Source organism: Nipponia nippon, unplaced genomic scaffold, assembly GCF_047370975.1.
Source record: "Nipponia nippon isolate SJK-2023a ecotype South Korea unplaced genomic scaffold, ASM4737097v1 scaffold_5, whole genome shotgun sequence".
In the NCBI taxonomy this organism is placed as follows: domain Eukaryota; kingdom Metazoa; phylum Chordata; class Aves; order Pelecaniformes; family Threskiornithidae; genus Nipponia; species Nipponia nippon.
In genome coordinates this window covers 48,093,160-48,108,880 of record NW_028262369.1, presented here as the reverse complement: position 1 = coordinate 48,108,880, position 15,721 = coordinate 48,093,160, and the positions used below count along the sequence as shown (strand labels likewise).

At 54.3% G+C, this 15,721-nt stretch overlaps 1 protein-coding gene across 1 annotated transcript in view; it reads left to right on the top strand.

The window, feature by feature from the left end:
- Positions 1-1,617: 1,617 nt before the first annotated feature.
- TMEM121 (transmembrane protein 121) overlaps positions 1,618-15,721 on the top strand; it is a 37,411-nt gene continuing 23,307 nt past the window's right edge. Inside the window, exon 1 of the mRNA XM_087734357.1 lies at positions 1,618-1,693. The gene's annotated coding sequence lies outside the window, so the exon portion shown is untranslated. The remainder of the gene's footprint in view (positions 1,694-15,721) is intronic.

Below are 15,721 nucleotides of genomic sequence, written 5' to 3'. Positions count from 1 at the left end.
CCCCACGTGGTGACCTGCTACAGAGCAGCCTCCGGCCTTTACTTCCAGAAACCGTTGGCTCTGGGTTGGATAATTTTCCAGCAGTTAGCATCCCAGTGCAGAGGAACCATAGCCACATCAGGGACCTGAGCCAGTCAGCCGTGTCAGGGGAAACTGCTGCTTGAGAGGCGGTGGAGGCTCTGGGCCAGCCAATTCTGCATCTCGCAAGGCCCCCCCATTCATGCCACGAAGGGACAGTGATTTCCTTTGCAAAGAGTGAGGGTGCAACGGTTCCCTCTTTGCAAAGTGTGGTGAGCCTGCGGGTAGGAGCGGTGCAAGCAGGGCTGCAGGCTGGCATCCCTCTGCCCTTCACCTTTCAGTGCTGCATGTCCTCGGTGACGAAGACAGCTAACCAAGGAGCCACTTCTCCTGGATCGCTGGTTCTGCACCTCAGGAAACACTCAAAGTGAGGCTGGATGTCTAGGACAGGACTCACCGCACATCAGCTGCTGCTGTCAAAAGCCAGGGTCTGTGGAGTTAAGAGATTTCTCATGGCGTCAGCTCCCATTCCTGTCACCCACGCGCAGAGCCCACCTATGGCAGGGTGCCTTTAGTGCCGTTGGGGTCAGAGCTGCCACAGCAATGCCCCCGATGAAGTGTCATACCTGTGGCTGGGCAGGGCTGGGAGAGGTAGGAAGGCAGGAGGGGGACTGGAAAATTGGTACTGAGACAGGGCACGTGCCTGGCCCAAGCTCCCCATGGGATGGTGCAGAACCTCTGCTATGGGGAGAGAGGCTACGGGGTGGGGGAAAAGACTGCGCAGCCCCCTCCCCATTTTCTACCAGAGTGGCTGAGCCACCCCCGGGGCACAGCCAGGAGAAGGGTTTAAGGCCACCGTCCTGGGCTCTGGGACTGGATACAGCTCCCCAGGATGGTGACAAGGGAGCCCTGGGCTCTGGCAGCGAGACCAGCTCCAGGGGCTGGGGCTGAGGGCTCCGGGGCTCCAGGGCTGACCGCAGCCCCAGGGCTGGGGATGGAGACGGGGGAGGGAGGCAGGGGCTCTGGACTCTGGTGTCGCTCTCGGGTCCCAGGGGTGGGGACAGGTGTCCCGAGGTCTGCGACCGGTCTCAATCCCCAGCGACACAGCGACAGGATCCCGGAGGACGGGTCGCTCTCGGGTGCCAGGAACGGGGATTGGGGTCCCCGCCCGCAGGATGGCGGCGGAGGAAACCCCAGCTCCCGGGAACAGGGATCCCGGGGGACGGGGCTGCGCCGGGGTCCTGCAGACAGGGGGGCGGGCTCGGGGCGGGGGGGCCGGTCCCCCCCCGGCGGCGCTGGGCGGAGGGGGCGGTGGGGACGGCCCCCCCTCCCCGCCGCACCGGCGCGCCGCCCCGCCGCCCGCCCCCAGCGCGCCTCCCGCGGACGGCGGAGCGCGGCGCGGGGCCGCGGGGCCGGCGGCGGGGCGGCGAGCGGCGGCGGGGCGGCCCGCAGCCCCCGACGGCAGCGGCGGCGATGCGGCGAGGCGGGGCGGCGGGCGGCGAGGCGGGGCGGCGGGCAGCGCGGCGGGGGCGGCGGGCGCCGCGGGGCTGAGCGGCGGGCGGCCGGGGCTCCGCGGCCCCGGGGCGGGGGGGGGGGCACCCGCCCGCCCGCCCGGCGCCGCACCCGGCACACGGATTTACGGCGCGGACTGCAGCCTCCGGAGCGGCCCCCGCAGGTAAGGCACCGCCGGCGGCACCGGGGGTCCCCGCCGCCCCCGCGGCGCGGCTCGGAGCATCCCCCCGCGCAGTAGCGCCTCGCCGGGCTCCGGACGCGGCACAAGTTTCCCCCGTTGCGGTCCCACCGGGCACCCTCTCCCTCCCCGCCCCCGCCGCTCCGCCATCGGATGCTGCAGGGATGGGGCTGTCCCGGGCTGCGCCCCCCGCGCCGGCCGCTCGCCCTCGCCTCCGCTCCCCGCCGCGCCGCCGGCCCCCCCGAGCCCCCCGGCGGGGGAGCGGCACGGGCCGGGGTCCCCTCGGGCAGCGCTGCGCACCCTCCGGCCGCGGTGGGGGGGTGCCGGGGGGCCGCGGCCAAGGCGCGCCCCAGAGGAAGGGTCGGCGGCCGGGGCGGGGGGGGGGAGAGCAGAGCCGGCTGCTTGGGCTGCTGCGGGAGAAGCCTCTGTTGCTTTCGGACCAAACTTGGCTGCGGGAAACCTGCCCTCAGCCCGGGAGCCCCGGGGTGGGACCCGTGGGACGGGGGTGTCCCCGAAAGGCATGCCCAGAGCCTCCTGCTGCTCGGGGTGCTGGGTGCCTCGTCTCGGCGGGTGGCCGTCCCGCTCTCAGGGATGCTCTCCGGCTAGGCCTCAGCCGGAGGATGCGAAAGCCGTGTTTGATCTCTGTCCTCCCCAGGGAATGGGAACTCCCTCCAGCCCTCCTCGCAGTGGGGCTGCGTGCCGGGAGGCTCACCTGGCGGGCAGGGATGCTCCCGCTCTCCGCACTGGGAACCCTTCCCCTTTGCAGTCAACCTCAGAGAACCAGTGTGGGAGAGGTGGCACAGCCCGGCGGTCACCACACGCCCCCGGGGCACGGTGAGGGGGTCGGCCCTCCCCTGGGGATGCTGAACGTGTTCTGAGTGGGACCTTCCCCTCTCCTACCCCGCTAGCAGAGGCGCTGCCCACCCGCAGACCTGATGTGCACGGGAGGACGTGGGTGCTGCCGCAGGTCCCGCCTCGCTGGTGCTGACGGGTGTGGATTTTACTCGGGGGTGCTTTCCTGCGCCTGGAAGATCCCTGTTTGCAGCCTTTTCCCCCTTTTTCCTGCACAGTGGCAGACTGTCACCATCCGTCGGGCAGACAGGCTGTGCAGCTGAGCTGTGACTTCCCGTGGGCGTGGGGTATCGATCCGCGGCGCTGCCGGAGCCCGCGCGGAAGTTGTGCTCAGCCTGGCGCGTCGCCTGGGGAGCCCGATCTGATGCGCCTGAGCCGGAATGGGGTCAGATCCAGAGTCCTCACTCTGGACACGCCGCTGTCATACTTCTCGTTGGGCAGCAGGACAGCTGGCATGAGGGTTTAGACGTCCCATGGTGGTTTTTGCCAGGAATCTGGATGCCTCTTTAGCTGCGAGCTGGCTTCACCTGAGCTCACTGTAACGCCCAGTCCTGATACCATCCCTTCCACATCTCCCAAGCCAGCTGAGCCCCGTGGGTCCTGGGTAGCTCCTTGATCTGACACTGTGCCGGGCTGCATTCAGGCTGCGGGATGTCCACCCCGTGGCTGCATGTCGCAGGTGGCACTTGCCCTCTCCCCCGGGTGCCTCTCGGGTGCAGAGGGTGCCCTGGGCTCATCTGCAAGAATGAATGTGAGTGCAAGAGTCTTACCACTGTATGCAAATTCCTCCTCCAGAAATCCCCTTCTGCTGAGCGTCACCAATGCAAGATGAAATAAGCACGGATCCTGCAATTTTAGGGCTCTCTACAGGTTTTGCTGCAACCAACAGTAGACTGGGCTGAATATAAAATGGTTTTTTCTCTGGTTCCCAATGCAAAGCTTTTGCTGTCAGAATGAAAACAGATGTTTGGCTGCCTGTTTAAGCCAGTTTTACAGAAAATTGCCTCTGGTTAAGACACTAGCAGTACTAGGATCTCCAGCCCCGTCCCATTTATGTCCGTGGCTTCAAAGACTGCCTGTGCATAACTGATCTTAAACTCCCCTGGACCCAGCAGAGCCAGGGCTGCTGCCAGAGAGGTATCCCCCTGCTCCCTTTAAAAAATAATAAGGGAAATAAATATAAAACACCGTGCAAATGCTGGAGGAGGGTTTCAGAGCAGCGAGCGGAGGAAGCAAGCGTGGCTTGGCACAGCGTTGTGGTTGGAGCTCTAGTCTGGAGCCTGAGTGCCCAGCGCCACGTGCCCGTGTCCCCATCCGCTCCAGGCGCCCTGCTGTGCACTGCAGGCACTCCAAGGAGCTCTTCAAAGGAAACCCAGCGGAGCATCTGGGCCCAAGCTCCTCTGCTGCCTTGCTGTGGGAAGGCAGTGGCAGCAGCGGGATATCCCCCAGGAGCACCATGTACAGGCACATACCAACCTGGGAGACAGCCCTGCTTATTCAGTTATTTAGCACATAGATCCAGAGAGAGAGTGTTTTCCCATGCCTGTTTTTCTGCTTTAACAAATTGATAGGTTGCCTCTGATATTTTGCTGTGGGCTACATAAAAGCATAGCCTGTGCACAGTGGTCGAGTTCATCATCTTGCTGGTTTTTATTTGGCTACTGGGACCATAACGCTGCCTGGGGCGGTGGGAGGAGGGAGGTGCCGGTCCTGCCACAGGCTCGGGGTGTCCCCCTTTGTGTGCAGGGGGACGGGAGCGAGCTCGTGCTGGCCCCGAGAGCCACGGCAGGGCTCTGCTGAATCACAGCGACCTGGGTGCTCCCTCTGCCTTCGCATGTGGCTGCTGGTGCTCTGACAAGTAGCTTCGTGTGTAAACGGGGATTTCTTCAAAACTCCTGGGAGGAGCAGCTGGCAATGGAATAGCTCTGTGGCAAAAAAGTATGTGCATGTGTGTGTGAACTCCAGTCTAAACGGGAGAGGGAAAACATTCAGAGTTATGGAACTAATGCAAATGGAGTTGGCTTTCATCTCTCCCTGCAGCATCCTTTATGGAAGGCATTTGCATTTCCCCAAAGTCAATTCCTCCCTACCTGTCCCTCAAGCAAATCCAGAGCTACAGAGCAGAGGAAAGCCTTTTCGCAAGGTGAGGGGTGCCTGTCCAGATCTGGAGAGAGGTGAACTCAAAATATTTGAGAAGGAAAGCTCTTATTTTAAGGTAGCAACTCTGGATACGTCGGAGGATTGCACACACAGACTGCGGTGTGCCCTGCTATTGAGCAACCGTTCCTGAGCTCCCACCAGGCACCGCATGCGGGTGACCCATGCGGGAGGGGGACGGGGGGCTCACGCATGCCTCTGACCTCGCTCTAGCACAACTCTGGGGTGCCACCAGGACGTGCTCCTGCGAGCGAGTGCTCGGAGCCATCCAGAATCACCCCCTTTAGATGTGCTGGGAGACCCCTGTGGCTCCCATCTTAACAGCCACCGGCCCTGGGGTCCCCAGGTGTCCTCCCCCCGCCCCAGTGGTGCCAGGGGCTGCTGGGGCTGGGGTCTGCAAAGAGCTCCAGGGTGGACTGCTGCCATTTCGGAGGAAGCCTCCAGCTCAGCAGAGACACAAATAAAATAGGATTTCATGAGCACTCTAGCAACAGCTATTAGCAATGCGAAAAGGATTAACAGCTCTGCAGGACTCATCAAGTGTTTAAAACATAACTCAAGCATCAAAGGCAGCTCTTATAGGCTCACATTTTCACATCAAGTAACTCTGAAAATTCCTATCCAACTTAATTAAAACATCCACTAGGCTCATTAAAAGCAAAAAAAACAAAGGTCTTTTTTCCTTAAGCACCAAGCCATTTTGAAGAGAGGAGTTTACAGAAAAGTATGCAGACTTCTTTGTTAAAGAATCACCTTTGTGAAAGTCTCCTATCCCCAGACCACTGTGTCTGATTAATCTCAAGCTTTCCAAAAAGGAAATAAATATGGTTTTTCGTGTTTTTTTTTTTTTTTTTTTTTTTTTCCTGGCTAGGGACCACAGAAGAAAGATGAAAAAGGGAGAAGAGCTTTGTAGAGAAAGTTAGATGAGAGGGTGGGAGAGTGTCAAAACCGGGCCTATAATAGGAAACAAGCCACTGAAGTGCTGGTGAAAGTACCTTTCATCTTGAAGGCTCCAAAGTGCTGTGCAGTGCATGAATACACACAAGAGCTGGAAAACAATTGACAACAACTAGTGTCATGAGATGAAATCACCACCTTTGCTGGCAGCAGAGTCACCGCAGGCAGGTCACCGCCTCACTCGCCATCAGTCCCTGACTGCCTCTCCGCTTGCTCTGCTTGCTGCATTTGTCACTGGTTTTGTGAGCTGGCTCAGCCAAGCTATTCTGCAAGACCCCAGGCCAAAGTTTTAGATGCTGCACTTGTGTGACACTTACATGAGGACGTGTGGTCCTGAGCTGGCCTGGCGTGATGGTGCTTATCAGCCCTTTCCCAGGCCCCTTCCCTCGCGTGCTTGGTCCCGGACAGCATCACCATCATCTCCCGTAGGGCCGTGATTTAATTCTCCTTCCTTGTGATGTGCCCGATCTCAGTGATGTTGGGTCGTCCCCAGGCTTCAGCATATATCCTTCCCAACCACTCTCACCCTCCTCTGTCTGCCTCCGAGGCCTTAGTTGTTTCAAGTGCCCTGGGGAGACTTAAAATAGGTAGAGAGGCTCCCTCTGTACGAGGTATAACTGGGATGGCGACACTGGAGCTATGGGTGCATTAAACACAATATTTAAACTTAGTAAATGCTTTTTTGACATCCATAGAGGCCTTGAACATTTTAGGATTTCATCCCATTATGTTAATTTTGTTGGGTTTGATCAATAATGAGTTAGCATCCCCCAAAAAAGGATTAAATAGCTCCTCTCTTTCCTGTTGTTTATGGGTGAGTTTGATTTCTTCCTTTTCACGCTGTCCTGTGTGGTCAGAGGGTGCCTGGAATGGCAGTGCTGAGAAATGCCATTGGGAGCAGAGCTGCTCCTACTGCATCTTCCCAAGAAGATTTGCAGCACACCTCTTTCCTTCCCACTTGGCCATTTTCTCGAGGCAGATTGTAGGACTTGAGCAAACAGCCTCCCACCGCTGGGTACCCTCTGGGCTGCCCCTGGGGACCTGCCCGGCTCCGGTGCTGGGGACAGCAAGCTGCAGTCATGCAGGGCTGCTGGCATGGGAAGGTGTGTGAGCACAGACTTTATGCCCATGCACTCTGTGCACGGTCGGGATGTGAAATGCAGGAATTAGGAGGTAGACAGAGTTTTTACATCAAGTGTTTATAGCACCTTCCTCACTTTGTGTCTAGACATAGCTATAAATGAGGGAGAGGGCTATTACCTAGGAATAAAACTACTGAAACCAGCCCTGGAGAGCTTGTTGCTGTATTTCCAAGGAACTGGGAGATTCCTTATGATTAATGTAACAATATTGAAGGCTATAAACTCACCGCAGTTGGGTACTGAGTCAGGGGACACACTTGCAATGTGCCTGCCACTTGCAGCTTAGGCTAAGCATTAACTATGGTCTCTTGCCAGCCCTCGGCCATTCCTAGGGCTGCCGCTTGCTTACAGATCATGGGTTCAGTTCAGCTGACTCCCCCAACTGCAATGGCATAATAAAACAGCCCAGTGATCCCTGAGGTATAGTTTCTCATTGCAGTGTGGACCAGTGGTGCTGGGGAGGAGAGGTCGTGAGCAGAGCCCGGACTGTGTAGCTCGGTGGGAAACTCTGCCTTCACGCCTGCTAACTTCAGGCAGGGAAAGCAGGAGCACGTGCGTGGACAGCCTGTGCCACCGCTGACTGCTCCGAGCGGTGCCGTGTGTGTGCGTGGTAGTGTGGGGGGGGGCTTCAAGCTCGCATTCAAGATTAGGAGGCGCTTGGGTAATATGGGCCTCCTAAGTACCTAAGATCTATTAAAAGCTGCTCTCATTTGACTCCATAAAGAATGCTGCTGGGAATACAGCGACGCTTCTTGGATGTGAGTAAATATTGGCCTTGAATGAAGTTGCTGATTATGGGAGATAAGTTATCAACAGCTGTTTAACCTAATATTACTTCCATACAAGATAACACTGAGCTTTTGCAAGAGGTTAATAACTAGATGCAGACTCCGTCACTGCATACAAAGACACCTGACAAGCTGCAGCCTTAATTTTTCCCCTGGAGCTTTACTACAGCTGAAGGAGCATGTAGCAGGGAAATCTGCTGGTGGGTCAGGCCCGGCTCTGGCAGCAGCCCAAGGCGACGCTGTTGAGCAAGCGGCTCTGTGCAGTGGATGGGAGATAAACGTGTTTCCCTGTGGGTCTAGGTCCTCCAGATCAGAGGGGCTGGGAGGGCATCGTTACATGGTTATATTAGCACAGTGATCACGGAGCAAAGAGTGAAGGAAGGTAGGTTATACCTGGCATTAACATTTGGGAGGCGGTGTTGAAACACAAAGCGTGCATCAATTACAGATCACAGGATCCCCACAAAAGGGAAGGCAGCTGATCCTATACAAGATTTTAGCCCACAGTTACAGGTATATTTTCCACATTGTCTTAGATGGCTACTGGTCTCTGGTATGCCTGTTACAGTCTGCTGTTGGACCTGTAATTCCACAGGGTTTTTAGAAAGAAGAGGTTGGCAAGGGCCAGAGGCGCTGAGGGAGATTGGAAAGGCTCTGCTAGCAAGCAGCGCTTGGCTCTGCAGCCAGCTGCACGCACCAGGCTTCTCCGCAGAAGGGCTTCTCCCCTGGTGTTACCCAAAGCGTAGAGCTGAGGCAGAGGAGATGTCTCCAGCCACCTCCCCACCACCGTGATTTAGGACAACACCAGCTATTTTAATTACATTCCTCTCACTTGATCCCAGCCATGGATGCCATGAGGCCATGGCATCAAGCTTTCAGCTTCACAAGTGAGAGCCATCTGCTAAGGGAAGGGCTGGGCTGGGATGTAGAGGGAGCAGACCACTGCCTGGCCTCCTCTGCCTGCGGGAGCTGTGGAGCATCTCGGTGCTTTCCCTGGGCACCGTCCCCAGTGCTGCCTGATCTCTGAGCATCAGGCGGACCCGAGGTCACCAGTGTTAATGCCCGGCTGGGACGTGCCTTGGGTGTCTCTGAAGACACCAATGGGCTCAACTGAGCCCTCAGTGGAGGTTCCTGGCAGGAGCAGGGCTGGCGTTCAGTGCTGGCTCCCAGCCCCTGTTTTATCCAGCAGACCACACTACTGCTCAGCAAAGCTGGCTGCAGATGCTAGGACGGCAGCTGCAGTCCTATTGATCCCTGTGGGGATGATGAGCCCAAATGAAGACCCTTGGGAAATCAGCACAGAATATAAAAATCTGGCTGCAAAGCAGAGGCTCGGACTGTGACAGCTCTGCAGATAAACCTGTGTGAGAGCCCAGCTGTGCGGAGCATCCACAGAGAGCCTGCTTTGAACACGGCTTTGATGCTCTGGCTGCATAAGGAAATCTTCATCCCTTCCCACGAGCCCGTCACACCTTTCCCATCTCCCAGAGGAAGCATCTGGAAGCGGGTGCAAGTCCCTGCACCCATGGAGGGGACAAGTCCTCAGTTCCCTGGGGCCAAGTGGTTCTTCCTCACGTTGTGAGGCTGGAGGGAGCAAACAGATGAGCACCTTGGAAACATTCTCTTTCCAAACCTCCCACAGTCTTGGGGCCGGGAGGGTCAGAGGAACACTGTAGCCCCCCAAAATGAAAGAGAAGTCTCTCCATTTCCTACTGCTGCAACAGTTGTCGCACAAGCAGATGGGGACATGTGCATTTGCAGGCCATGCTGCACTTCTGGTGTTTAAATCTTGTCTATTGAAATAGCTGGGCATAGGGGCTGTGTGTGCCTGAAGGCGCTTAGGCCTTGCTCAGGTGGGTTGTAGAAAGCTGCCGCACTACCCAGCCTGTTAGGAGCTCTGGGTAGTTGCTTTTGGGCTAGCCCCATTAAATAGTTCATAGCATTACCTGCTTAGGCAAGCACATCTCTGGGGTCTTGCTAGTAACTCCAGTTAAGAAGAAAGCCGCTATTATTAATCTTTGTATATGGCTGCTTTTTCCCAACTCAAGCATTTCAGCTGAACTTGCCCCCGCGTGCTGTTTGCAAACCACACAGCGTGCAAGCGTGCCCTCACCCTTCCCACACGCGAGACTGAGCAAGATAGCAAACAAATTGCAGGTCCCTGGTTGTCCTTAGCAATTAGCAGATAGCTCAGGCTGCCGCTGCCCTGGGATAGCTTTTCTGTTCCCTGTGGGATCATTTCTGCAACAGCAGCAGAACCGGGCGATTGAGGTTAGCTTTTCTGTAGCCACCCCCTGCCCTTGCACATCATTTACGTTGTGAGGTTAAAGTGTAGTCTGATAGAAACTTTATTATTAAAAATAACGAGTTGTTGTGTTATTAACGTTCGGACAGCCTGGGTTGACCCCTCTGGACTTGTATGCCTACATTTAAAAAGCACAAGAAATTCCTGTAGATCTGCTGGCGGAGTGTGAGTGATTCCCTTGTGCTAAGGCCGGGCAAGTTCGGCATCCAAGCAACTGCTCCCTGCTGCGGACTGCAACCTTGCAGTTCTCTTCCAGAGCTGGATTTTAAGCTCCTGCTGCAGTGTACCTCTGCGAACAAGATCCTGGCTGGCGACAGCTGCCCTGCTTCTCTGCATTTGCAGGAGAACCTGCTGCATAGTGGTTCTGCTGATCAACACCTCCCTTTGCTCCACTCAGGCTGCGTGCCTGCACTTCAGCTTCCCGATCTGCTGGTACCGCACACCGGTGGTGCTAATGAAGCTTTCATTGCTGCTACACGTCCTTTTCCTGGGCAGCTTCCACATAATTAATTTACCTGTGGAGCCATTGGCTCCTATTCTAAAGCTTTCTTTTAATCCCTTTGCAAAATGCCCAGCTTCTGGTTTGCTCTTGTTTGAATTCCTCTGATGTATCTTAAACTTCAGTGAACATGACCACTGGTTTTCAGCATGTGGCACAGCAGTGAGACGCCTCCAGCTCCCTGGGAAGGGGAGCCTCTTCTTTCCACTCCTCCCCATCCCTTCTGCAGTGACAGCAGTATAATCACTGGTTTGTTCAGTTCTTATTTCCCTTACAGAAATCAATCTTGTATTTTCTTTGGTTTCTCCTTCAATTTTTTAGCTTTTCTGACCTTCCCATGTTTTCTGCAGCTACACAACTCATCCCACCTAATAGCCAGCAGAATTTTTCACCTCGTGTAGCATCACGTGCCCTTGGACCTTGGGCAGTGCTTGTGCTTCCCTGGCTCGGGGGTGGAGGTCATGGTGGGGCTTACTCACCTCTTAATTACTTCTCCCCCGCTCTCCTGTGTAACCAGGCTTTGGCAGTGAAGCCTCGCAGTCCCACGTGGTTCTTGCCTCAAATTCACGGGAAAAGAGGAGCGTTGCTTTGAACTTCGTCTTCGCACCCAAACCCAAAGCAGGAGGAGTATAGGAAATTTATAGTTGCAAAAGAACTTTGAAAAGCTGTGCTGCGCTTGATTTCCTTGGCAAAGGCAAGATAAAACCATCCAGGGAAGAAGCAAGAAAGAGGAGAGGAAAATGCAGCAGACGTCAAAGGAGAAAATGCTGAAGGAGAGGGGAGAACTGTCACCCTTAATATGAATTTGGAGGGAATTTATAAACCTGAAGCTAAATAATCATAGAGCTCGGGTAGTTTAGGTCACATTATTGGGACTCACTGCTCTTCATTAACCTTCCAGCCACACAGGTTCAAGTGTCAGCTCAACATCAAACTGCAGCCGATCAAAACTTTCTCTGTTTGAAACATTGCTGGAAAATTGTGTTTTCAAGTGACTGAATGTGATTTTATGAGGCACCTGCCTTCCTCAATACTGTTAAATCATTCAAGATCAAAAATCTGAAAATGGATATTTGGGCCTAAAATCCAGTATTGGGCTCCATCCAAAAAAGCTGAAAAAAGGGCATTGCATTTATTTGTAAGTGAGGAGTTTGTATTTTTCCCCACGTGCTATGGAGGCTTCCTTCCCCCTGCCTCTCCAAAGAGGTGGGGCAGGATCCAGGCACTGCCTTCCCCGGAGAGCGACATAGAAAGCAACTTCGATTATTTCTGCTGTGAATAACCTCATTTTTCAGCTATCATCTCTTCTGGGGATGCTCTCCCCTGCCTCGGTGGGACAGGAACATGCAGGGAGGGTGTAAGAAAGACGCCGTCAAACTGGGAAGGACAGCTGGCTCAAGCAGCTCTGGGATGAGGGTTGTTTGTCACAGCTGTTTATTTGGTTGGGAGAAAAAGTAGAAACGGGTCCAGAGAGAAGAAGATGCTTTCCCAGAATAGCTATGATTTATCAGGGGCTGAGAGAGACACACCATGCAAGCCCCGTGTCTGCAGTTTTATTTCTGCCTCACCCCTCTGGAATATACGAATTACTGCTGGAATGACAGAGGCATCAGATGAAGACTGCCCAGTGAGACGTTACTGACGGTGGATGCTGTCTGAAGAGTGCCCGTCTTGGAAGATGTGGTGGAATCGCGGGTGAGCAGCCCGGCTGCAGGCAAAGGGACTGAGTTTGGATCAGCGGTGGGTGCTGATGCCACCAGGGCACCCCTGATCAAGGGCTTTTGGTTCCACAGTGGCCTCCTACAAAGTTCGTAGCCGCTGTACAGCACAGGGTGGCTGACCGCACTTTTGCATTACACTCGCAGCAGAGCGACCTGCTCAGATTGAGTTGCAGCCCAAATGTATGCAGTCCGGCATGCAGTGTTATTGTAGCTCCCAGAAACTCGGTGGGACCCTGTAACTGAATGCTTGCCCAATGCCCACAGCGGGGGAAGTTAAGGGTCCCTCCTAAAATTTGCAGCCTGGTGCTATGCTGCTGCTCAGTGCTGAACAGGGTGAGCTCTGCCTGTCTCCTGCGGCGTGAGGGACCTTTAGTGGCTGTTGCTGTAAAGATCATAGGGGACCCTCCAGCGGTATCAGCAGGTACAAATGCAAAATCCCACAAGTAGCTTCTGCTGGTCTTCTGCATCAGGTTGTCTGAATTAATATAAAGTGTCTGCAAGCCGTCGCTGGGCAGGAATTCATTGTCAGCCAGCTGTCAAGCTTAATTGGGTTGTCCTGTAAAATATCTTGCATATAAGTAAATCAAAAAGAGCGGGGACTATAAAAGGGCCAGCATGTGGCACATTCATGTTATTTATAGGCTTCTCTGTGGTGCTCATCACCATGGCAGCTATGAAGGTCGATGCTGACAGTTGTAAAGAAATGCCATGTATGTTTTAAAAAAAACACGTGTATGAAATAAAGCAGGGTTACACATTCCAGTGGAGCTGGGAGGCAAGGGTGCGGTGTCCTGCAGGGAGCCCCTGGCCCCATGACAGCAGAATGGGTGGGTAAGGGGATGTGGCAGGTGATAGCAGGTCTGTGGGCTGAGGACTTCTGAGGTTGTAGAGCCCAGAGCCCTGGTGCCCCAGGTGCTGCTTCCTGCCATCTCCGTGAAAAAACTGGGAATAAAACCCAGCTCTGGTACTCTGTACCCTCTGTACCGGGGCTGGCCCAAAGCTCCACCCTTCCCTCTTCCAGCCTGAGTTTATTCATAGCCAGTTTATCCTCATTAGTTCTTGCAATAGCACTGTTCTTTGGCTTAAATAGCTCTACTCCCTTGCTGGTGCTTATGGCCCTGCTGCGTTTGGCAGTGCTGACCCTGCCTTGCCAGGCTGGCGAGCGGGGTTTGTGCAGGGCATGCGCCCCATGCAGTGCAGCATGGCATGGGACAGCACAGCACAGTGGCTCAGCAACCCCAGCCAGGTGCATTCCTGGGCTGGCTGGGGCTGCCAACAACCCCTGCTGAAGTTGAGGGCAAAGGGCCCAAAAGTACCCACGTAGAGGAGGCTGGAGATCTCTTCATCCAGTTTCTCCTCTTCAGGATAGAGCCCTCATTTGCCAGCCTGGCTTTCATACCTTTCTGTTTAATCATACTGAAGCCAGCAGTGATTGCTCACTCAAGCTTACTTTCTACAGATAGCTTTTTTTATAATGTTCTTTGTACTTAAAAAGCAAAGAAAAGTAGCATCTCATGTCAGTTCTGTAATTAGCAGGTAAAAAGCCTGCTCCAGCCACATCCAAGCAGAATTGGCTTGAGCATCTGCATCTCAGTCTCTGCTTACAAAGCAGCCTCTTACCTTGCAGAACAAAATCAGTTGCAGCAGCATTGCTGTCTCCAGCAGCATTGCTCTGAAATGACTCCCAGGCAGTCCTTTTATTCTAAAACTACCTGGTCTCTCAGCTGGCACCAATGATCCTAATTCCTCCATGTAGTTGGTCAGGCTCTTTCTCTCAGTGGGTACATCTCCATCTTCTTGTTTGCATCAGGTTGTTGCTTTCCCTCAGGGTGTCACAGCTCAGTCTTGACCCTAGAAACCCAGGACTTTTAAGCCAATCTTTCATGGATCTCTCTCCCCCTGTGAGAAAAGCTTTCTACAAACCTACATCTTCCTTCTCTTTAGCTAGCTGCGGCTTTTCCATCTTTTGTCAGGAGTTTTTTCTCTAAGGACTGGCGGAGGTCCCTTGAAGAGGGCTGTTTCTCAGCAGTGTCCCTGGTGCGTGCAATGCCTTTCCCATCATCATTCCTGCTCTGCAGCAGAAACCAAACCGTGCCCGTTTTCCCCTCACATGGGGATAAGCAGCTGCTTCTTCCCCTCCTGTCTGTGTCTCCTCTCCTTGCTCTCCGTGGGCAGCCTTAGCTCCCTGGACCCCGTTGGTGATGGACCTTTTGTTTCCATGAAGTAAATGCCGTATCCCTACGACAGCTGCCCCGTGGGCTCAGGTAACTGCTCCAAGCCCTGTGCCTGAGTTGCAGTGAGGACACATTGCTTACTGCGGCAGGAAAGCCCCAGGGGACATAGAAGTTGTTATTAAAATCACTATTTCTGCCTTTTGAAGGTAACCATACTTCTATTCCTGCAGGAGCATGGGGGTTCACATGTATATGTTTGTAAGCATTCAATTTATGCATTCTTAATAACAGTAAAGTGCCTTTGCCAGAGGCATTTGGTTAAAGAGTTGAAGTAAACAAATACACTGGGAATTTTTTCTGGAGAAAGAGAAGTCATGGGCTGTCCTGGAGCTTATACAACTGCTCCACTAACATTTACTGCCCTGTCACCTACTGTTAGTCCCATGGACACGATGGGTCCTGCTCTTAGAAATGAGCCCACGTGGGTAATGAATGCTAGGCAGCTGGTGCAATGCTTTCTCTGACTCCTACAACTCCATTCAAGAGCTCTTCTTGCAGAGCAAATACAGAGAGTCTCTTTTTGCTCAAAGACTTATATGCTTCTTAAGCTTTCTGCAGCAGAAAAAAGATTGCAAGGCAATTCAGCTTGCTAGCTAGGTCATGAATCCATGTATATGTTATGAATGGCAATGATATGCACGTGCCCTGGGCTTTACCCAATCATATCAAGCAGTAATACAAGTCAGGATGAAAATAAATCTTAATACCAACAGCCCTACATGAAGCAAATACTTATTTTACATAAACCCTAATTTTAGAATGTCAAGGCTGTAGCCGATCTGCTTTGTTTAGCATAATGACATACACATAGATATGCATATAGATATATAAATATATACATTTGCAAACACGCTCTTCCCCCCCCCCCCCCCCCCCCCCCCCGTTTTTTTTGCTGAATGTGAATGCCCCAAGAGCCAGCACTTGCTCTCTTGACGGGGAATCTCTCTGCACGCTAGCAATCCTTCTCTTCCTCGCCCGGGCACAGGGAAGGCAGCGCAGGCACCCGGCTCCGCCATGTTAACACGCAGTTAGCGTTATTTTTTTGGGCAGCAGCAGCTGGGAGATGCCACAACATGGCTTTAACGCTGGCTTCCAGCATCGCTGGGATCAACGCACCGCCCTGGGTAAAACAAAACGCTGACGGGCATCAGGCCCTGTGGATGCTGGCAGGGGATGCTGCCTGCAGCCCTGCCTCCCTCGCCTGCCGCAGCTGGCCTCCGCTGTAGTGATCTCAGCTCTGGCAAACCAGCAGCGTCGAAATGCACTGTAGTGTGGGATTAAACAGTTTGCATGCTCTTTGTCTGATACCCACAGAGAGCGTTCTGGGAATGCCAGAGGTTGCGAGGGAGTGCCCCGAG